The sequence below is a fragment of the Lithobates pipiens genome, unplaced genomic scaffold (assembly GCF_037356315.1).
Source record: "Lithobates pipiens isolate NorthernLeopardFrog02 unplaced genomic scaffold, aLitPip1_a1.2 Scaffold_8, whole genome shotgun sequence".
Classification (NCBI taxonomy): Eukaryota; Metazoa; Chordata; class Amphibia; order Anura; family Ranidae; genus Lithobates; species Lithobates pipiens.
This window is the reverse complement of record NW_027507903.1, coordinates 283,876,165-283,900,224: the sequence shown is the minus strand read 5'-3', so window position 1 is coordinate 283,900,224 and position 24,060 is coordinate 283,876,165. Positions and strand designations below refer to the sequence as shown.

Below are 24,060 nucleotides of genomic sequence, written 5' to 3'. Positions count from 1 at the left end.
CATTTGTGTGTGTTTGTATATATTCTAAATGTTTTGTTTTTTAATTGATCACATGACCTCTGTTCTCTACTGCATAAGGGGCTGGGGGTGCAGACTGCAGATGGGCGCGTCAGAAAGAGGCAGAGAAATATCAATACACTGATCTTCCCAGTGAATGGCTGTGCAGAGGGACATGTCAACTTCTACAACAGATGTACTTTGAGGTGTGGTTAGATTGTGCTGTGATAGCAGACATTTTTGTGAATTCTCTGCAAGATGGATTTATATACTTCGATTTGACACTTGACTTGGTCCAGCTTACCTTGGCTGAAACAAAAATCTTTGCCACTGGTAATAATGCTTAATGCCTCTGATCCTACCTGCCACTGTTAGTATTACTGTCTGGCTGATGCCTTTGCCTGCACACAGAAGCAAATGGTGTTACCACACGATTGCTCTGTACAACCAGGAAGTGGATGGAGCTGCTCTGTCCTAGTTCTCTATAATATCACAGTGCATTCTGGGATGCCAGAGCCCCCCACTGTCTCTCTCCCAATGCCCAGCTAACACTTTATAAATGCTTCACTAATGCCATAAATGCTATAGGCGTGGTTCAGTAGTTTGAAACGCAGAGTTTAGTAGTTTGAAACAAAGATTTCTTTGCATTACAATCTACTGATCTCTGAACTGTGTTACAAACTACTGAACGCACTACTGAACACAGAGTTCTGTAGTTGGTATCGCAGAGTTCAGTAGTTGGTAAAACAGAGTTCAGAGATCAGTAGTTTATAAGTCAGATAACTCTGCCTTACAAACTCCTGACCTCTGCACACTGTTACAATTAACTGAACTTAAAGCGGGATTCCACCCTAAAGTGGAACCTCCGCTGATCGGATCCCTCCCCCCCTCCGGTGTCACAATTGACACCTTTCAGGGGGGAGGGGGGTGGAGATACCTGTCAAAGACAGGTATTTTCACCCACTTCCGGGCATAGACTCCCGTGGGAGTCTATGCCATTTCCTGCCCTGCCGCGCTGTCTGCTGGGACACACACGGGTCCCAGTGACAGCGCGGAGATTTCCTATTGCGCGGCGCGGCTCGCACATGCGCAGTAGGGAACCGGGAAGTGAAGCCGATTCGCTTCACTTCCTGATTCCCTCACCTAGAATGGTGACTGCAGCAGCCGAGAGGCGAGCGATCGATCGGCCTCGGCTGCCGGCATCGCTGGAACCCAGGACAGGTGAGTGTCCATTTATTAAAAGTCAGCAGCTGTAGTATTTATAGCTGCTGGCTTTTAATATTTTTTTTTTTGGTGGAATCCCTCTTTAAGAGTTCAGTAGTTTGTAATGCAGAGGTCTGTCGAATTAAACTGATCTCTGAATTCTGTGTGATAAACTACTAAACTCTGGACTTTAGTTTTGGATAGATTGGTTATGTTACTAATTTTGTTTAGTTGATTTGTTTCGGATTTTTTCTAGTTTTGTTTCTTTTATTAATTTTCTAACGAATTCCAAATTTTAGGAATGATTTGAATTTGTACTGGTCGAAAATGATCAACCGATTTGAATTCTGTGTGAAGAATAGCTGGTTGTTAACCACTTGCCGACCAGCTGCCGCAGTTTTACTGCAGCACAATGGCACGGCTGGGCGAAACGACATTATATTACGTCGGCCACAAGGCATGCTCGCCCCCCGGAGCTGATGCAAGTGCCCGGCCATCACGATAACCGCCGGGTTCCTGCGATTGCTGGTTACACACCGAGAACCAGGATCTGTGTGTGTTAACACAGTTTCCGGTTCTCTGAGGGGAGAAGGGACTAATCGTCTGTTACAGAGTATGAACAGTGATCTGTCCTCTCTCCTACAGTCCCCTGCCCCCTTCAGTTAGAACACATTCTAGGTAACACAATTAACCCCTTCCCTGCAAGTGAAATTTTTACAGTAATCAGTGCATTATTATAGCACTGAACTCTGTATAACTGCCAATGGTCCTAAAAATGTGTCAAAAGTGTCCGCCATAATGTCACAGTCCAGATAAAAATTGCAGATCGCCGCCATTACTAGTAAAAAAAAAAAAAAAAGGATTTTTTTTTGTACTCACAGTAAAATCCTTTTCTCTGTAATTCACTGACTGACACAGCCTTCTCTCTTTAGACCATTGGGACCTCCCCAAGCAGTGCCAAAACGAGGGGTGGGAAAACAGCATAAAACTTCATTGACCATGGCATGTGGGAGCTAGTACAAACTTCACTCACAGAAAACTACAGAGTATGGAAAAAAACACCACAAAAAAACAGGGTGCTCCTCAATGGAGAAGCACTACCCTCAAAGCACACCAAAGACTGCGGTAACAAATGCAACAGTGCATTAACTTAAAGGTACTGCGTTTTTACCCCAAAAAACTGGAAAAAAAGGGAAAAAATGCATATACAATTACAACTATACAGCTGCCTGCAAAAGTTTGTGGCCAAACAGGCATCACCCGATGCACTGACATCTACCTTGTAGAACTTTGTAAACGGGTGGACAGGCGACCAGGTCGCCGCTTTACACACTTGAGCAACAGACGCTTGATGTCAGAAGGCCCAAGACATTCCAATTGCCCTCATGGAGTGGGCCGTAACCGGAAAGGGGGGCACCTGCCCCTTCAAAGCGTAGACTTGTACTACAATCTCTCTGATCCACCTGGAAATGGTGGCCGACGAGACCGCTATGCCTTTCTTTGGACCAGCCACCGAACCAAACAGTGAGTCTGACTTCCGGAAGGGAGCCGTGGCAGACAAATACACCTTCAGAGCCCAAATCACCTCCAGAGGGGCCACCTCCTTAGGATGTGCCGCGTAGGACACAGAGATGGTAACACAATGTCCTCATTGATGTGAAACGCCGAGACCACCTTCGGTAGAAAAGACAGTTGCGGACGCAACACCACCTTATCCTTGTGGATAACCAGATAGGGCGACTTGCAAGACAAGGCCGCCAGTTCCGAAATCCTCCTGGCCGATGTGATGACCACTAGAAAGAACGCTTTCTGGGAAAGAGTCAACAGGGGAAACTCTGATATTTATGGGGTAATCAGAATTACTGGGATCCCCTCAGCCTCCACTCTGCGGAGCAGACGTGGTAACAGTTTTAGTAGAGGAAAGGCATAGATCAGCTGGTACTGATCCCACGGAGCACCCAGCGCGAAGTTTGCAGTCAGGGTGTTCAAGCTGAGGTGTCCTCCCACACACCAATAGACAAACGGTCATTGAGTAAAAGAAGCAGCTGGCAACTCCATAACATTAAGCGTATTTACTTTCAAGCCTTCACAGTGAGTACAGTCAGCAACAGACCAGTTTCAGCGATAAGCCTTGTTCACAGCACTCCTTGTGCTGTGAACAAGGCTTATCACCAAAACTAGTCTGCTGCTGACTTTACTCACTGTGAACACTTGAAGGCTGTGAAGGCTTGAAATAAATATGCTTGATGTTATGGAGTTTCCGGCTGCTTTTTTTACTCAGTTTTGTTTGGGTGGAACGTTGCACGACCGTGCAATTGACGGTTAAAGCGACGCAGTGCCGAATTGCAAAAAGTGCTCTGGTCAGGTCAGGAAGGGGCTAAAACCTTCTGGGGCTGAAGTGGTTAAGGAGCGGGCTGGGAAGCTCACTACAGCTACCCCACTGTTAGATAAATGTAAACAGAACTGCTGGCAAATAAAAAATTAGAAAAAAAAAGCACCCCATGTTGATGGCGACAGTGGCCTCTTCCCCACAACTCTGGCCTGGTGGCTGTGGGGGTGACTTATCGGAATCTGGTAGCCCGTAGATCCCTCCAGCCCACACTATGCAAATGAGTATGGACCCCTACTCATTCACCAAAAATAAAGTCAAAGTTAATTAACCACTTGACAACTGGGCACTTAAACCCCCCTCCTGCCCAGACCAATTTTCAGCTTTTGGTGCTCTCACACTTTGAATGACAATTACTCAGTCATGCAACACTATACCCAAATTAATTTTTTGTCCTTTTTTTCCCACAAATAGAGCTTTCTTTTGGTGGTATTTGATCACCTCTGGGTTTTTTATTTTTTGTGCTATAAATAAAAAAAACTTGAAGAGTGTCGGGAGTATGGAGAGGATTTGTCAGTGTTGCTGTGCAAGTGTCGGACATGGAGGCCGGGAGGAGCGGGGTTTGAGGAAATGTGACTACTGCCATACAACTATCCAATGTGGGTACTCCACGAACTTGTCAGTTGATTTGACTCTGAGTGGGAGAAAGCTGTATCTTCGATTGTGAACCGGTCGGACATTATCTGTGAGGAGGAATACAGCAATTGGATGAGTTGATAAGCATTCGCTGATATTAAGTGCATGTGACCCTCTGTAATTTAAAGGGTCCATACGATGAGGTGAGCAGCCAATTCTACCATTGGTGGCGGTCCCCCCCCCCCCCGGCACTAAGTCACTTTATGCATACTCTGACTGTATACCACTGAAGATTTCTCACGTGGATTTTTTGACACATAAGCTATTTTGGACTTTTAATTAATTTTAATATGTTAGAAATTATTTTATTTTAGTTAGAGCGCTGTACCATCTGTTGGATATATCTGATGTACTGGTGGCCTATCTCATTTCTTGCGACCCGAACAAGCCAGGAAAGTACAAATACCCCCCAAATGACCCATTTTTTGAAAGTAGACATTCCAAGGTATTTAGTAAGAGGCATGGTGAGCTTTTTGATGTTGTTATGTTTTCCCACAATTCTTTGCAAAATGAAGATTTTTTATTTTATTTTAATTTTTTCCAGAAAATTGTCATTGTAATAGGTTATTTCTTTCACATGGCATGTGTATATCACATATAATGCCCCAAAATAAATTCTACTACTCCTCCTGAGTATTACGATACCACATGTGTGGGACTTTTCCACAGCCTGGCCACTTAGAGAGGCCCAACATGCAGGGAGCACAGTCACGTGTTCTAGAAGCATAAATTACACACCTAACTTGTTGACTATCTATTACACTTTTGAAGGCCCTGGAGCACCTGGACAATGACACGTGACACCGATGTGGCACTGATGACAGATGCCACTAATACGTGGCACTGATGACAGATGCCACTAATACGTGGTACTGATGACACGTGACACTGATGACAGATGGCATTAATATGTGGCACTGATGACACGTGGCTCTAATACATGGCACTGATGACACATGGCACTAATATGTGGCACTGACGACACGACACTGATATGGCACTGATGACAGATGGCACTATGCGACACTGATGGCACTTATATGTGTCACTGAGGACAGGTGGCAGTGGGGACAGATGGACACTTTATTTTCATTTTTTTTTTTCACTAACCGCTGTGGTTATCTCACAGCGGTTCATCCTTACTTCCTCACACGCTGTCTGTGTGAGGAGAGAGAGCCGGCGATGATCTCATGTGTTTACATATGAGATCATCTCTCATTGGACACACCGATCGCGCTGTAAACGGTCGCTGTGATTGGCCGTTTACAGCGATCTGTGACTGGCTGTGTCCGAGGGACACATGGCACTTATACATACTATATATATATATATATATATATATATATATATATATATATATATATACACACTTATACATACCTCTACTCATTCACATGGGGGGTGGGATCTGGGGGCCCCCTTGTTAAAGGGTGCTTTCAGATTCCAATAAGCCTCCACCCACAGAACCCCGCAACCACCGGGCAAGTGTTGTGGGGAAGAGGCTCTTTTTGCCATCAACATCGGAACAAGGTGCTTTGTGGGGGCCTGGTATGGGACCCCACGCTGGTTTTTAATCAGATTTTTTATTTGCCAGAAGTTGTGTTTTCATTGAGCTGATGGGTTCGATATTTTGATTCTTTTTCGACCAATCCAAATTTGATTCATTCTGAAATTTTAAATTCGTTAGAAAACGAATATATGAAACTAAATAAATTTCAATTAAATTCATTACTATTTTATTCGGAGACTTGGATACATCCAAATCTCAGAATAACCAAAAATGTGTCTGAATTTATATTGGGACCAAAACTAAATGCACGTCTAATGCAGAGTTCAGTAGTTTATAACACAGAATTTAGTATTTTGAAATACACAGTTCAGAGTTTTTTTCATTATAAACTACTGAAGTCTGCATTACCAACTATTGTGCTGCGAGTTTAGTACAGTTCCTTGAAAAAGTATTCATATCCTTTGAAATTTTCCACATTTTGTCACGCTCAAACCAAAAACGTAAATGATTTTTATTGGGATTTTATGTGATAGACCAACACAAAGTGGCACATAATTGTGAAGTGGATGGAAAATGATCAAGGTTTTTGAAACTTTTTTACAAATAAATACCAGTATGTGAAGTGTCGCGTGCATTTGTATTCAGCCTTCCTGAGTCAATACTTTGTAGAACCACCTTTCGCTGCAATTACAGCTCAAAGTCTTTTTGGTTATGTCTCTACAAACTTTGATCATCTAGAGAGTGACATTCTTCTTTGCAAAATAGCTCAAGCTCTGTCAGATTGGATGGAGATCGTCTGTGAACAGCAATTTTCAAGTCTTGCCACAGATTCTCAATTGGATTTAGGTCTGCACTTTGACTGGGACATTCTAACACATGAACATGCTTTGATCTAAACCATTCCATTGTAGCTCTGTCTGTATGTTTAGGGTCATTGTCCTGCTGGAAAGTAAACCCTTGCCCCAGTCTCAAGTCTTTTGCAAAATCTAAAAGATTTTTTTCTAAGATTGCCACCCATCTTCCCATCAATTCTGATCATCTTCCCCCCCACGGAAGAAACACAACCACACATGATGCTGCCCCCACCATGTTTCGTGGTGGGGATGGTGTGTTCAGGGTGATGTGCAGTGTTAGTTTTCCACCACACATTGTATTTTGCTTATAGGCTGTGTCCTCCACATGGCTTCTCGCAAACAGGACTTTTTATGGCTTATTTTCAACAATGGCTTTCTTCGTGCTACTCTTCCATAAAAGGCCAGATTTGTGGAGTATCACGACTAATAGTTGTCCTGTGGACAGATTCACCCACCTGAGCTGTGGATCGCTGCAGTTCCTCCAGAGTTACCATGGGCCTCTTGGCTGCTTCTCTGATTAATGCTTTCCTTGCCCGGCTTGTCAGTTTAGGTGGATGGCCATGTCTTGGTAGGTTTGCAGTTGTGCCATTTCCCAATGATGGATTGAACAGTGCTCCATGAGATGTTCAAAGCGTGGGATATATTTTTTATAATCTAACCCCACTTTAAACATCTTCACAACATTATCTCTGACCTGTCTGATGTGTTCCTTGGCCTTTATGATGCTGTTTTCTCACTAATGCCGGCCATACACGGTTCGAATTTCGAAAGAATTTTCTTTCGAAAATCGTATCTAAGAATTTTCGTATGAATTTCGCACCATTAGTGGGCTGCAGCAACAGCCGATTTTCGTGCAGAAATAAAATTTGAGGAATCGGACATGTTGGAAATTTTTAGAAAAACGAACGATTTTCTAATCAATGATGGGAGAATCGTGCGAGAAACGTAAGAAAATGTACGGAGATAAAAGAAAATGTACGGAGATAAAAGAAAATGTACGGAGAGAAAAGAAGATTCCCAGCCAAGAAAATTCTTTTCTGTAGCAACATGAGGTGAAATTGAAGGCTTGGTCGGCCGAATTTCGAAAATCAATGGTGGCATCATCGGATCACAAAAAAAACGAATTTTCTGATTTTGAAAAGAAAATTCGTTCGAAATTCGACCGTGTATGGCCTGCATAAGAGTCTCTAACAAACCTCTGAGTGCTTAAAAGAACAGCTGTATTTAAACTGAGATTAAGTTACACACAGGTGGACTCTATTTACTAATTAGGTGACTTCTAAAGGCAATTGGTTCCACTAGATTTTAGTTAGGGCTATCAGAGTAAAGGGGGCTGAATACAAATGCACACCACACTTTTCATATATTTATTTGTAAAACATTTTGAAAACCATTATGATTTTCCTTCCACTTTACAATTATGTGCCACCTTGTGTTGGTCTATCACTTAAAATCCCAATAAAATACATTTACATTTTTAGTTGTAACATGACAAAATGTGGAAAACTACTGATCTCTGAATTACAAACTACTGAAGTCTGCATTATAAACTATTGTACTCTGGACTGGCTGGTGTGCCCCAAGATTCTGCATAATTTTAAAGTTTTTTGGGGGAAATGCCTGCTTTGTCAATGCAGGGCCTCCTACCATGCAACAATGCTGATGCTTGGTGGTAGCACTGCCACATAGGCATGGGGAATGAGTCTTCTTAATTTCCAGTGCTTGAACAGCATAAGTACAACATAGGTTTACGTTAAGCAGACCATGTAACCAAGTCAAACATAGCGAGTAAATTTACTTACATACCAATAAGTCAATGTGCCTTTATTAAAGTAAAATTAAACTCCGCTATTTTTTAAAATTAAATGGGCCCCCGGGAGGCTTATGCCATAATATGCTGGTATACACTGCATATTAGCATACTATGGCAGATTTACTTGTCAAATGATGCCCTCCAGAGCTGTGATGTCAGTGCTGTCGCTGGTCACAGGCACTTCCATTTTCTGCCCGATCTTTCTTCTGGGTTTGGTTAATTTTTGACCATCTGAATGGCTTGGCTGCATTGATGTCACTCCCACACGTGTGCACAGGTGTCACATTATCACAACAGAGGGTCTCTTCTTTTCTAAAAAAAAAAAAACCCTGTCATAATTTTTTTGTTGTTCAATTCCAACTTAGTGCTGAACTCCAGCCACAGACATAAATATTATATATATATATATATATATATATATATATATATATATATATATATATATATATATATATATATATATTCATAAGATCCCTTTCACACTGGGTCGTTTTGCAGGGGCTATAGCGCTAAAAATAGCTCCTGCAAACTGACCTGAAACAACCACTGCTGTCTCTCCAATGAGGGCTTTCACACTGGAGCGGTGCCACCTATTGGAGTGAGGAATAAGGTAATAAGTGTAACAGCTTGTGTAACCCTTAGGTATAACAAGCATTTAACTCTTGCAGTGTGGTAGACTTCACTGCAAAGTATTCTTCCTGTCTGGAGTGGGGCTTTAACCACTTGGTGACTACCCTATAGCAGTTTTACTGCTAAAGGGTGCCAACAGTGCACCGAATCACAATATATATATATATATATATATATATATATATATATATATATATATAGGATTACGGACTTCTGCCTGGCAGGATGCTTCTGCTGTGATAATCGACAACAGAATCTGTTCTACGGGTGCTGGGCACTCAATGTCTCCCGGCACCCGCCGATCATTGGTAAAGTACACAGAACGGGAATCTGCCTGTAAATAAGTCAGATCCCTGTTCTGACGGGGTGGGGGGAGGGATGGATTTAGTGTTCCTGCAAAGCAGGGACTAGAATCCATCTCTTGCCTTAGTAAAAGCAGCACACATAGTAAACATAAGACACTAGCTAGGCTCACATTTAACCCCTTGATCGGCCTAGTTGTTTAACCCCCTTCCCAGCCAGTGTCATTGTGACAGTGCATATTTTTAGCAAACAGTGTCTCTGGTGCCCAAAACATGTCAGTTAGTGTCAGAATGTCCACCATCATCAAAGTCCCACTGTAAGTCACCGATAGCCACCATGGCTAGTATAAAAAAACATAAACAAACACAAATTCCATAAGGGCCAGTTCACCCCACATGCAGTCCAGTGCGGTTTTTTTCCTGCATCAAAAATGCATGGAAAGTAGGTTATATGGTTTTCAATAGCATAGTTCACATCAGTGCGTTCCAGTGCCAGAAAAAAAAAAAAAAGTAGAGCATGCTGCATTTTTCCTGCAGTGGACTGTACTGGAACGTACAGTGCCTTGCGAAAGTATTCCGCCCCCTTGAACTTTTCAACCTTTTGCCACATTTCAGGCTTCAAACATAAAGATATAACATTTTTATTTTTTGTGAAGAATCACCAACAAGTGGGACACAATTGTGAAGTGGAAATAAATCTATTGGATTTTTGAAACTTTAACTAATAAAAAAATGAAAAGTGGGGCTTGCAAAATTATTCGGCCCCCTTGCGTTAATACCGTATTTTTCGGACTATAAGGCGCACCGGATTATAAGGCGCACTAGCAACGACCGGCTGATAAAATGGATATTTCCATATATAAGGCGCATCGGACTATAAGGCGCACCGGATTATAAGGCGCACTAGCAACGACCGGCTGATAAAATGGATATTTCCATATATATAAGGCGCATCGGACTATAAGGCGCACGGTCGATTTTGTGAGAAAATTTAGGCTTTTACGTGCGCCTTATAGTCCGAAGGTTAACGTCAAGAGACTTGATCTGTGACTCCATGCGCGCCCATCTGACAGATACTGTTAACAAAGAACTCCAGCGATGTCAACAGGTCATATATAAGGCGCACCGGATTATAAGGCGCACGGTCGTTTTTGGGAGAAAATTTAGGCTTTTACGTGCGCCTTATAGTCCGAAAAATACGGTACTTTGTAGAGCCACCTTTTGCTGCGATTACAGCTGCAAGTCGCTTGGGGTATGTCTCTATCAGTTTTGCACATCGAGAGACTGAAATTCTTGCCTATTCTTCCTTGCAAAACAGCTCGAGCTCAGTGAGGTTGGATGGAGAGCGTTTGTGAACAGCAGTTTTCAGCTCTTTCCACAGATTCTAGATTGGATTCAGGTCTGGACTTTGACTTGGCCATTCTAACACCTGGATACGTTTATTTGTGAACCATTCCTTTGTAGATTTTGCTGTATGTTTGGGATCATTGTCTTGTTGGAAGATAAATCTCCGTCCCAGTTTCAGGTCTTTTGCAGACTCCAACAGGTTTTCATCCAGAATGGTCCTGTGTTTGGCTGCATCCATCTTCCCCTCAATTTTAACCATCTTTCCTGTCCCTGCTGAAGAAAAGCAGGCCCAAACCATGATGCTGCCACCACCATGTTTGACAGTGGGGATGGTGTGTTGAGGGTGATGAGCTGTGTTGCTTTTACGCCAAACATATCGTTTTGCATTGTGGGCAAAAAGTTTGATTTTGGTTTCATCTGAGCAGAGCACCTTCTTCCACATGTTTGGTGTGTCTCCCAGGTGGCTTGTGGCAAACTTTAGACGAGACTTTTTATGGATATCTTTGAGAAATGGCTTTCTTCTTGCCACTCTTCCAAAAAGGCCAGATTTGTGCAGTGTACGACTGATTGTTGTCCTATGGACAGACTCTCCCACCTCAGCTGTAGTTCTCTGCAGTTCATCCAGAGTGATCATGGGCCTCTTGGCTGCATCTCTGATCAGTCTTCTCCTTGTCTGAGCTGAAAGTTTAGAGGGACGGCCAGGTCTTGGTAGATTTGCAGTGGTCTGATACTCCTTCCATTTCAAAATGATCGCTTGCACAGTGCTCCTTGGGATGTTTAAAGCTTGGGAAATCTTTTTGTAATCAAATCCGGCTTTAAACTTCTCCACAACAGTATTACGGACCTGCCTGGTGTGTTCCTTGGTCTTCATGATGCTCTCTGCGCTTTCAACAGAACCCTGAGACTATCACAGAGCAGGTGCATTTATACAGAGACTTGATTACACACAGGTGGATTCTATTTATCACCATCAGTCATTTAGGACAACATTGGATCATTCAGAGATCCTCGCTGAACTTCTGGAGTGAGTTTGCTGCACTGAAAGTAAAGGGGCCGAATAATTTTGCACGCACCACTTTTCAGTTTTTTATTTGCTAAAAAAGTTTAAAATATCCAATAGATTTCGTTTCACTTCACAATTGTGTCCCACTTGTTGGTGATTCTTCACAAAAAATTTACATTTTATATCTTTATGTTTGAAGCCTGAAATGTGGCAAAAGGTTGAGAAGTTCAAGGGGGCCGAATACTTTCGCAAGGCACTGTATCTCTATTTATATACATATTTTCAGAAACCCTGGAGAATAAAATGGCGGTTGTTGCAATACTTTATGTCACACCGTATTTGCGCAGCGGTCTTACAAGAACAATTTTTGGGGAAAATAAACTTTTTTGAATTAAGACAACAGTAAAGTTAGGGCATTTTTTTATATTGTGAAAGATAATGTTACGCCGAGTAAACTGATACCCCAAAATGTCACGCTTCAAAATTGCGCCTGCTCGTGGAATGGCAACAAATTTTGATCTTTAAAAATCTTCATAGGCAACGTTTAAAACGGTCTCCAGGTTACTAGTTTTGCATTAGAGAGGGGATCTAGTGCTAGAATTACTGCTCTCATGCGTATGATCGCGGCAATACCTCACGTGTGTGGTTTGAACACCGTTTTTTTTTTTTTCAAATTTTTTATTTAATACAAGGAAGACCAGGGTACATGAATCAGTACAACCAAAAGTATAGAAAACAATACAACTGCAAAATAAACAAACGGCAACATTTCTATACCCATGTAGGCATAACGCCCTTCGTTAAGGTCTCACCACTAGGGAAGTCTAGAGGGTAGGGTCAGTTTGACACATATAGTTCCCGCGGCCGACACCGTCTCCTCCAGGGAGGTGAACAGCCCGTCCACGTGCGGGTGAGCAGCAATGTATCTGACCATGCACACGTGGTCCCTCCTTCTTTTTTATATTTTTTGTTTTTTATTTTGTAATCTCAAACTCTCCCTACAGCGGTCCCCCCAGGGATACTAAAAGACCGGAGGAGGTCCGCTGAGCAAGAGTGTAACCTAGCAAAAGGGACAGGCCAGTAAAGAGGAGGAAGGGGGGGAAGGGAGAAGGGGGGAAAGAGGGTAGGTAAGAAGGATTCTGTAACAATATCCCGAAAAGGTCATCATTCAGCGCTCCTGAGAGCACGACCTTCAGTGGAATACCTGAAGGCATTCCATGCCTGCCATGTCTTAGAGAACGCTTCCTGTCGGTGTTGGCTGGTGAGGATCAGGTCCTCCAGCCTGCTGATGTCATCTACTTTGTGTAGCCATTGAGCGACAGTCGGCGGGTTAGAGGATTTCCAGTTGAGAGGTATGCACGCCTTAGCAGCATCCAGTAGGTGTCGTATCACGGATCTGCCATATTTCCGGGCCGGAATATCCGTCATATGAAAAAGAAAATAGGCAGGTGAAAACGGCACCTCCCTGTCAGTGAATGTCTGGGTAATGCGCCACACCTCTCTCCAGAAATTATGTAATCGGGGGCAGGACCAGAATATATGCAGGAGGGTACCTTCTTCTGAGTGGCACCTCCAGCATCTGTCCGAGGTCGTCGGGAAGATCTTGTGCAGGAGAGCGGGAGTTCTATACCAGCGGGAGATAATTTTAAAGTTTGTTTCCTGTTGTCCAGTGCATAGTGAGGATTTGTGGGTGTAATTGATTATTTGTCGCTTCTGACTGTCTGTGAAGGTGACCGCAAGGTCCTCTTCCCACTTAGCAAGATATGGGGGCTGGAAATCCCTTGGGGGTTCAATCAACATGTCATATGCCATAGACAATGTGTGGGCGAGGGTCCCGGTCTCTGTGCAGAGCTTCTCCAGGCAAGTAAGGGGTCTCTGTGAGTCAGTGGGTGGCGGCGGCATACTCTGGAGAAAATGGGATAGCTGGGAAGCCCGTAGAAAGTCAAGGCGGTATGGGCCCCCCGGGTCCGTCAAGTCCGCGAGCGTCTTCCATCTACCCAGTTGACTAAAATGGGACGCTTGGGAGAGACCCTGTCTACAAAGGTCCCGGAAACACTTGTCTCTGAGACCAGGAGTGAAATTCGGGTGACCGATCACCGGCCGCACCGGCGCGTCAGGTGTCGACAGGTCCGGGTCAGTTAAAAGGAGTGAGCAAATCTTTGCAGTATTGCCTATCAGTGGGTGACGTCTAAGCTCAATAGGTAAGTCTCCATAGCACCACGGGCTGCCCGTCAATGGAATGTCAGATTGGTCCTGTTCTAACTGCGTCCAAAGTTTGGTGTCTTTATGGCGGCACCAGTCTAGGAGTCTACTGAGATGGGCAGCATAATAGTATTTCCGAATCTCCGGCATCGCCAAACCCCCCCGATGCTTAGGGTTGGAAAGCATACTCCTGGGTAGACGTGGATGCTTGCCCGCCCACAAAAAGCGGGTGAAAAGTGAGTGAACCTGCCCGAAAAAGGCCCTGGGAATGTGGACCGGGAGGGCCTGGAGTAGATAGAGAAATTTTGGTAGGATCGACATTTTAAGAATATTACATCTGCCCAGCCAGGAGTGCATTCCGCCCACCCAATCATCCAAAAGCTTTTGTACGGTTTTCAGTAAGGGGGGAAAATTAAGTTTAAAAAGTTGCGAAATGGAAGGGGGAATAAAGGTGCCCAGATACTTCAGAGCAGTATCTGACCATTTCAGCGCAAAGGAGGTCTTTAGACGCTGCAAACGTGCGGGTGGTATCCCCACACCCATAGCTTCGGATTTCGAAAAATTTATCCGCAGGTTAGAAAGTTGGCCGTAAGCATGAAATTCCTGCAAAAGGGTCTTAAGGGAAGTCTCAGGTTCTGCCAAGGAGAACATAAGGTCATCAGCATAAGCAGACACCTTATGCCTAGTTCCCCCCGATCCCTATTCCCTTAATTGCCACGTTACTACGAACATGGCACAGAAAGGGCTCCAAGGTCAGAGCGAACAGCAAGGGGGACAGAGGGCAACCCTGACGAGTACCATTCGTAATAGGAAACACGTCAGAGAGCATCCCGTTTACCCGTACCCTCGCCGTTGGCCCCGAATAGGCTGCTGAAATCCAGCGTATCATTTTATCTCCGAGGCCTACATGTTTAAGGGTGGCAAACATAAAGGACCACTCAACCCGATCGAATGCCTTCTCGGCATCTGTGCCAAGAAACACACTCGGGGTCCGGGTCTTGGAAGCTATATGGAGCAGGTTAAGGACCTTCGTAGTGTTGTCCCTTGCCTCTCTAGACGGGACAAAACCCACCTGATCCAGATGGATCAACTGAGGAAGATATTGTTGTAGCCTCGTGCCCAGAACTTTAGTAAAAAGCTTCAGGTCTGAGTTCAGGAGGGAGATCGGGCGGTAGCTCCCGCACTGAGACAGGTCCTTGCCTTCCTTGGGGATAACCGAGATATGCGCCCGCAGAGTAGTGTCGTGAAGTCTGGTCCCCGTCCCCAGCCCATTAAAGAGGTCTACTAAAGGGCCCCCCAGGGTCGGCAGCAGGATTTTGTAGTAAGCGAGAGTCAACCCGTCAGGGCCCGGCGCTTTACCCGGTTTCGTACTCTTCAAGGCTGCTTGGATTTCCGACAACGTAATGGGCTCCTCCAGAGTGGCACTCGCCTCCGGAGACAGGGATGTCATTTTGGACTCGGTAAGATACTGCGAGACGACGGAGGGCGACGGCGGCAAACCGGACAGGTTGTACAGAGAGCTGTAATAGTCCCTGAACTCCTGTGAGATCTGCAGGGGAAGCGACCGTTTTTGTCCCGACGGGGTCACAATCTCGGGAACGTAGGAAGCCAAACGCTGTGCTTTCAAGGTCTGAGCAAGGTGTCGCCCGCATTTATTACCCGACTCGTATACCGTCCGTCTACATCTCTGCAGCGCAGCCTTAGCTCTGTGTTGAAGTAGGTCGTTAATTTGTGAGCGGAGAACGTCCAACTCCACGCCGAGGGCCGACGACGGAGATGTTTTATGCGTCTGTTCTGTGACATGGAGCTTCGCTAGTAGGGAGTCCAATTGTTCAGTCCTCTGTCTCTTCAGTCTGGCCCCGTGTTTTATAAGGACCCCCCTGATTACCGCCTTATGGGCTTCCCACACTACGCCCATGTCACTGCCTGGGGTGCTGTTCGTGGCAAAATAGTGACCTATTTCCTTGGTCACGTCTGCCAGAACTACAGGGTCCTGTAGCAAACTCTCGTTAAGGCGCCACTGCGCTTGAGGATGTGTAAGGTTGTCTGACAGTGTATACTGCATGCTGATCGGGGCGTGGTCGGACCACGTAATCGACCCTATGGAAGTGTGTGACACTGCATGTAACTGCCCGTGTGGTATTAGAAAATAGTCCAGACGTGAATAAGTCTGGTGTGGTCTGGAAAAGAATGTGAAGTCACGTTCCCCCGGGTGGAAAAGTCGCCAGACGTCGATAAGTTGTGCCGAGTGTAGAGATAAGCCTATACGTTTGCGCATGTCTCTCGATGTAGTAGATGTACCGGACGAGGTGTCTTCCAGAGGGTTGAGGGGGATGTTCAAGTCGCCCCCAACTATCAACTGACCTTCCGCATAACGCTGAAGATGATCCAGACGCTTGCGAAGGAATACATCCTGGCGGTCGTTTGGGGCATAAAGATTTGCTAGTGTGACCTTCCTACCCCCAATCAGTCCCTTTAAATACAGGAAGCGGCCCTCTTCATCTGTTCGGGAGCCGATCAGCGTCCACGGTACCCTCGCCGAGATTAAGATCGTCACCCCTCTCGCTTTGGCTACCGCATATTTGGAGTGGTATGCAAAAGGATAATGTCGACTCTTAAGGAATGGTACACTACCGTCTCTAAAATGAGTTTCCTGGATAAAAACTACGTCCGCTTTGGCCCGACGCATGTCATGTATGAGAATCCTACGCTTTTCGGGTATATTGAGGCCCTTCGCGTTAACTGAGAGTATGTGAATGGCGTCCATCGCTACAAGCGAAAGAGAGAATAGCAAGTCAAAGGGTAGGGGTGGGGGAGGGGAGGAGGGGAAGGGGAAGTAAAAGAAAAGTAACAAAACAGGGGGAAGGGAAAGGGAATGGAAGGGAGTTATAAAAATTGGGGAGTCTCGGGAAAGAAGGAGGGGCGTAAAAAACCTAAATAAGGGGAAGGGGGCCGTCACAGTCCTGAGCGGCCAAGTAAGCAAAACTAAAGTAGCCTAGACGGCTGCAACGCTCACCAGAGCTATGCCTGGTAACTGAGCGAAAACCTAAGTGGGAGCTGGAGTGAACCGAGTTGTAAGGGTGAACTCCCGGTCCTGTATAGCATCTCACCCCCGGCAACCAACAATCACATGTGAAAATAGATAAAGACAGACATAATAATATGAAAATATATAAACCGGCATAACAGTAGAAAATTAAAAGCAAAGACATTAGGTAAGCAAATGCATAGAACGTCCCATGCGGCAGTAGGTACAGCCAGGGGGGAGGGAGACCACCAAGGCAGGGGGCCATATAGACCAAAAGAGTCTATCATGTGGGAGCGGGGGCCGCGGAGGGTCCTCAGCACCCACCACCAAACACTAAGTCCAGCCGAACGTGCTTCTCCCCCACGGCCTCCCGCCTCCCCAAAACAACCCCCTCCCCCCCAGGTGCACGCCACAATGCCGAGGCATAGGTCAATAGAAAAGGAGGAGACCCCCTCTACCCAGCACCTCTCGGTAATGTGCCCTATCGGGCGGGAAAGGCTCCCGCAGGCTCCACGGTATACCCGAGGGTCCCCCCCCCCACATAGAAGATTAAACAGGTCAAAACATAGCCCAGTGCTCCCCCCCACAAGCAACCAGCGCAGCACGAACAGGCCGCAAATCCCCTATGACAGAAGTCCCGTTTGCCGCCCCCGACCTGGGAGCAAAAAGTTCCTGCAAATGGTGGACCCGCTAATCCGTGATGGTGGGTTGCAGTCCGGTCCCCTGTACCAGCAAAACATGGATCAGAGCTGACAGTTTGGTCCTCCAGACAGCAGCGCGTTGCCCAGCGCAGTGCAGAACAAAACAGGTGACAGTAGTGGCATCCGGGAGTAGTCCATTGCAGACAGCACGGGGCGGTTTGCACTGGCCGGGGTGTGGGGTTGTAGGGAGCGGAGGGCAGCATCAAAAAGAAAGTAAAAAACAGAAAAGACCTGTCCGGGAGGTGTCCCAATAGTCCGCGACAGTCGCCCACGCCAGAGAGGCCACCAGGGGCCCCCGGGGGGGGGGGAATCCCACGGGATCAGCGGGGGGTCCGATTGGCAAGGGGGACGGTGCGGGGGGATGCCCAGAAAAACAAAACGAAAACAAGGTGGCATAGAGGACAAGGGGGTGCGTACAACCATAGCAAAGTGTGCATATCACCTATGTCAGCGTGGCTTCCGCCATGTAGAAGTGGGGCGAGTAGCTGGAGTGTGTGGCCCAGGGCCTACTCACGTGGGGCTCCTCCCGAAGCCGATCGGTGTCTCCGACGTCCTCGTTGCTGGCGGGGGGGCTGGGGGCCCCGGTTAACCGATGCACCCGATCTGCCCACTTGCCGAGGGAGTAGCTGTAGCCAGTCCGGGATCGGGATGGGTTCTGTCCCCAGAAACCGAAAAAGAGCCGGTAGGTCGGCGGCTGTCTGCAGGGTGAAGCTGCCAGCGTCTTTGCGGAACATGACGGACAGGGGGTACCCCCAGCGGTATGTGTAACCCAGCCGTTTGGCCAGGTCAAGGAGTGGTCGAAGAAGGGCTCTCCGTCGCAGCGTAGAGCGGGACAGGTCCTGCAGAACACGGATGGTCGCCCCATTCACCTCCACATCACCAAGCTCCCAGGCACGTCTCAAGATGGCTTCCTTCTGCCCATAACGGTGCAGTCTGCACACAATGTCCCGCGGTCTGTCCGGGTCTGTCGGTCTCGGGCCGAGAGCTCTATGCGCTCTGTCCAGGGGGACCACCACATCCGGATCTCCGAGCACCGTGTGGATAATAGCGCCAACTACCGCACTCACGTCCTCCGGACCTGCTGTCTCCGGGACCCCACGGAGCCGCAGGTTGTTGCGGCGGCTCCGGTCTTCCAGGTCCTCCACGTGTAGTTGGAGGGAGATGGCGGCGTCTCTGTGCTGGTCCCTCGATTGTTCCAGCGCGGTGACCCTGGCCTCCAAGGTCGTCAGAGAGGACTCCCCCGCTGTCACTCTGTCCGCAATACCGGAGACCTCTCCGCGGACCTCCTGGATGTCCCGCCTGTGCGTTTCCTCCAGCCGCAGAATCAACGCCTCAACGGCAGACTGTGTTGGGAGGGCCTGGAGCATGTCTCTAATGTCCTGGTCTAGCATGGAGGGCCCAGGAGCCGCCGGGACAGGCATCACCCCCGCTCCCTGCTCCGTCTCCGCCATACAAAACTCCGGAGGTGTCTCCCCGCCGGGCTGGAGCGAGCCCAAGAGTTCCGAACGTGAATGCCTCGGTGAGGCCTGCAAGGCCTCTCGTGGAGCTGCGACGGCCGCTCCCGGTGGGGATCCCTCTCCGCGCCCGAAGTAGCGGCGGAACGAACCGGCGGATTTACTGTGGGGGGTCCCTCGTGTTGCTCCCCGTGTCCGGTGCTTCTTGGATGAGCTCATGCCGGTGGAAAGGACTATCAGCGCCGGGGCATGAGGCCTTGGACCGGGAGCTCCAAGAAAAAGCTGCCTCACTCGGCCATTCCTTAGCCACGCCCCCTGAACACCGTTTTTATATGCGGGCGCGACTTGCGTATGTGGGAGCTTCTGCACACAAGCTTGGCGGGACAGGGCGCTTTAACCACTTGCGACCGCTGCATATATACATCGGCAGAAGGGCACGGCTGGGCAAAGTAACGTAACCCGTACGTTACTTTGAAATTCCCACCGTAAGCTCCTTGACCGTGCCTGCAGGACCCGTGGATTCGATCGTGGCCGGAAATCCCCGTGATCGTGTCACAGAGCTCAAGAACGGGGAGATGCCAATGTAAACAGCATCTCCCCGTTCTGCCTAATGACAGGATACTGATTGTCTACTCCCTGTCATCGGGTGCAGCGATCAGTGTCCATGTCACACAGCCCATCCCCCAGTCAGTTATAAACACTCCCTAGGACACACTTAACCCCTCTCCGCCCCCTAGTGGTTAACCCCTTCACTACCAGTGACATTTTTACAGTAATCAATGCAATTTTAAAGCATTGATCGCTGTATTAATGCCAATGGTCCCAAAAATGTGTCACAAATGTCCGATGTGTCCGCCATAATGTCGCAGTCACAATAAAAATCGTTGATCGCCATTACTAGTAGAAAAAAAAAATATTAATAAAAATGCCATAAAACTATCCCCTATTTTGTAGAGGTTATAACTTTTGCACAAACCAATCAATAAATGCTTATTGCAATTTTTTTTAATCAAAAATATGTAAAAGAATACGTATCAGCCTAAACTAAGGGAAAAAATTTTTTTTATATATTTTTGGGGGATATTTATTATAGCAAAAAGTTAAAAATAATGTGTTTTTTTCAAAATTGTCGCTATTTTTTTGTTTATAGTGCAAAAAAAAAAAAAAAAACGCAGGGGTGATCAAATACCACCAAAAGAACACTCTGTTTGTGGGAAAAAAAAGGATGCAAATTGGGAGCCACGTCGCACAACCACGCAATTGTCAGGTAAAGCGACGCAGTGCCGAATCACAAAAAGTGCTCTGGTAAGGAAGGGGGTAAATAAAAATCGTTTTTATTTTATTTTCACGCTGTCCTTTTAAAAAAAAAAAAAATTGGGTCGCTTTTATTCCTATTACAAGGAATGTAAAGCATGACAGGACCTTTTAAATATGAGATCTGGGGTCAAAAAGACCTCAGATGTAACATTTACACTAAAATGCAATAAAAAATAAATACTTATAATAATAATTAGTAATTTTTTTTTGGTAAAAAAAAATAAAAAAATAAAAATAAGCTCCTTTAAGACCATTGGGTGGAAGTGACGTTTGACGTCACTTCTGTCATCCCATGGTGTGGAGCCGAGCAGGGGCCATCTTTCCCTCACCTGGCATCCAGCCTGTGAGGGGAGAGGACCCGATCATCTCCAGGTAAGCGGCAGGGACAACTGGAGCACAGTGGGGGGCCCTCTCCCACTCCCGATAAAAGTGATCTTGCTGCGAATGAGAGACCACTTTTATTTGAAAGAGGATCGCCCACTGATGAAGAGGATACCAGGGTTATGGCAGCTAGCTGCTGCTATAACAACGGTACCCCTCTTCAAACAGCTGATGTACAACTGGGGGTGGGGGAGTTCTTAAGTGGTTAAAGTTAATAAAAAAGGGGGGGATGCACTGGAGTGCATCAAAAATGCGAATGCAGAAAAGCATCTGGAATGCACCCGGACTGTGTTTCTAAGGTGTGAACAGGCCCTTACTGCTAAATCACACCAGATGCAGTCCAGTGCATGTCTGTTCTGCATAAAAAAACCGCATGCAGTGTTTTCCATGTATTCCACTGACCCTAGTTCACACCAGTGCAGTCAGTTTTCAGTGCAGAGGAAAAAAATAAAAAAGCACATGCTGCATTTTGTCTGTTCTTGAACACAGCAAAACATAATAAAAACGCACTGGAACTGCATGTGGCATGAACTGTAAGTAAAAACTCGTCTGGAATGTATCCGGAGTGCATTTTTGTGGCGTGAAATGACCCTTATAGCAGATAGTAAAAAAAAAAAAAATAGTCCGTCTTTTTTTGTTTATAGTGCAAAAAAAAAAAAAGAAAACACAGTGGTGATCAAATACCACCAAAAGAAAGCTCTATTTGTAGGGAAAACAAGGACACATTTTATTTGGGTACGGCGTCACACGACCACACACTTTACAGTTAAAGTAATTCAGTGCTGTATTGCATTAAATGGTCTGTGTCGGAGGGGGGGGGGGGGGGAATCTTCCGGTCAAGTGGTTAACTCGCTGTGCAGAGGGTGGGGACAAGTTCTCTTTAAGGGTTAGCTTACCTTTACTGACTTTTGACTTTTCTACTGAGCATTACAGCTCCCTCAATACAGTACCATGCTGTGTTCCATTTTGAAAAGGAATGCCTATTTTTTGCAGCTGCTCATTCCATTGCCCTCCCCTGTCCATCCTGCAGATGGTAGGATGTACCAAGCCTCGGATACACAGCCCCCACAATCTCTCAGACAAGTGGCTGACTCCATGCCTTATCCCACACATGCGCAGTCTGCTGTCTCTTGCAGCTCTATGCTCTGCAAGAGTAAAAGAGAGCCAATAGCAGGTAGGGAATGGAGCCAAGCGCTTTTTCTGCACACGCCTTCTACGTCTTACCATCTGCAGGAAGGACAGGGGAGGGCAATGGAATGAGCAGCTGCAAAAAAGCATTCTTTTATACAATCATACCTCCCAACATTTTGAGAAATGGGAATGAGGGGCATCTGCTTACAAATGTATGTAGGCATAGGACATGCCCCTGGCACGCCCACTTAAAGGGGAATTAACAAAAAACAAAAGTTAATTAAATCCACAAGGGTTTTTTTTTTACCACTACTGTTCCTTTATATTGGCTCTTAAAATGTACAAATGCAGCAATTTAGAAATTGGATGAAACGTTTAGCACTGGGAAACACTTTTTGAAAGATAAAAAAGAGAGACGGAGGAACATTGCTCTAAATCAGGGACAGTCCCTAAAAATCAGGGGTAATCCCTCAAAATCAGGGACAGTCAGGAGCTATGCAAAATGGAAGATGCCATAATGCAAGTGGAAGTCTTTGACAAAAGTCCATAAGGCCAATCGCACAAAGATGCATTTTTTCACTTTTTGTGCACATTTTCACATGAGAAACGCACCAAAGTTCCAGGACCTTTTTGGGCATGGAGCTTCACATTTGTGTGCCAGCTGCGTTTAGGATGCCATTAAATGCCTGGCAAACGTGACACGCATTATTCACGTGTTCTGGGCAAAGCATGTGGAAATACACTTGTGCACGTGTTCCAAGAATGTGCAGATGTGAATGGAGCTTTAAGATGAACTCACCCTACTAGATAGCTTCCTGAGTAAATGAATAATGATAGAATACATAGAGGTGTAGAGAGGATGAGGAGATGTGAGGTGTAATTGTGTGTAGCTGGCTTCCCTCAGAGGAAGGCAAACATTCCCCCCTCCTAGTCCTGCCAGGTGATAGGCTTCCTCACAGGAGGGAAGGCGGGCTGCTCTCATTCACAAAGACTGCTGACTTTCTATAGAAGATGAAGGGCCACCCGGCCGCCTTCCCTCCTGAGTTGGTGACCAGCTCTGAGAACACATAAGAAGCTGACAGGAGAACCTCTTACTAGGACCGCTGGAAATCTGAGGTGAAGACTGACTCTCCGCTATAATGATTTCCACACGCCGCGCTCCACCTTCACACAGCACAGCCACCACAGAGCGCGCCCGCCTGCAACCAACCAATCAGGGGCCGGGGAAGGGGTGGAGCTGCGGACTGAGCGGGAACAAAACACACTGAGAGGCAGGTGTACACAGTTTACACAGGCAGCTTCACCTTCTGTACGGAGATAGAAGGGCAGTGGTCTCACTCCCTTCTCTCTCGAACAATGGCTCCTGTTATTATTATCTGTAGTCTTTTAGCCCCTAGAAGAGTCGGCCAGGCTGCAGCTTCTCTCGTTACCCCTTTAACACTATTTTTAACCTTTTCATTGCCATTGCATTTTTCTGAACTGATGTTTAACCACTTCAGCCCTGGACGATTTTACCCCCTTCCTTACCAGAGCACTTTTTTGCGATTGGGCACTGCGTCACTTTAACTGACAATTGCGCGGTCGTGCGATGTTGCACCCAAACAAAATTGACGCAATTTTTTTCCCACAAATAGAGCTTTCTTTTGGTGGTATTTGATCACCTCTGCGGTTTTTATTTTTTGCGCTATAAACAAAAGAGCGACAATTTTGAAAAAAGCACAATATTTTTTACTTTTTGCTATAATAAATATCCAATTTGTTTTTTTTAAAAAAGCAACAATTTTATCCCTCAGTTTAGGCCCATACGTATGCTTCTACATATTTTTGGTAAAAAGATTTCCAATAAGTGTACATTGATTGGTTTGCGAAAAAGTTATAGCGTCTACAAAACAGGGAATACATTTATGGCATTTTTTTTTTTTTTTTACTAGTAATGGTGGCGATCTGTGATTTATTTTTTATATTTTTTTTTTGTGACGAACATATCGGACACTTTTGACACATTTTTGGGACCATTCACGTTTACACAGCAATCGGTGCTATAAAATTGCACTGATTACTGTGTAAATGTGACTGGCAGGGAAGGGGTTAACACCAGGGGGCACTGCAGGGGTTAATTATGTTCCTTGGGAGTGATTCTAACTGTGGGGGGAGGGGACTCA

General features: G+C 46.1%; 1 protein-coding gene across 1 annotated transcript in view; it reads right to left on the bottom strand.

Annotated features, from left to right (window-relative positions):
* The window catches only part of SYCP3 (synaptonemal complex protein 3), a 120,078-nt gene extending 96,999 nt beyond the window's left edge, over positions 1-23,079 (bottom strand). The window contains exon 1 of the mRNA XM_077472217.1: positions 22,994-23,079. The gene's annotated coding sequence lies outside the window, so the exon portion shown is untranslated. The remainder of the gene's footprint in view (positions 1-22,993) is intronic.
* Between the last annotated feature and the right edge of the window lie 981 nt (positions 23,080-24,060).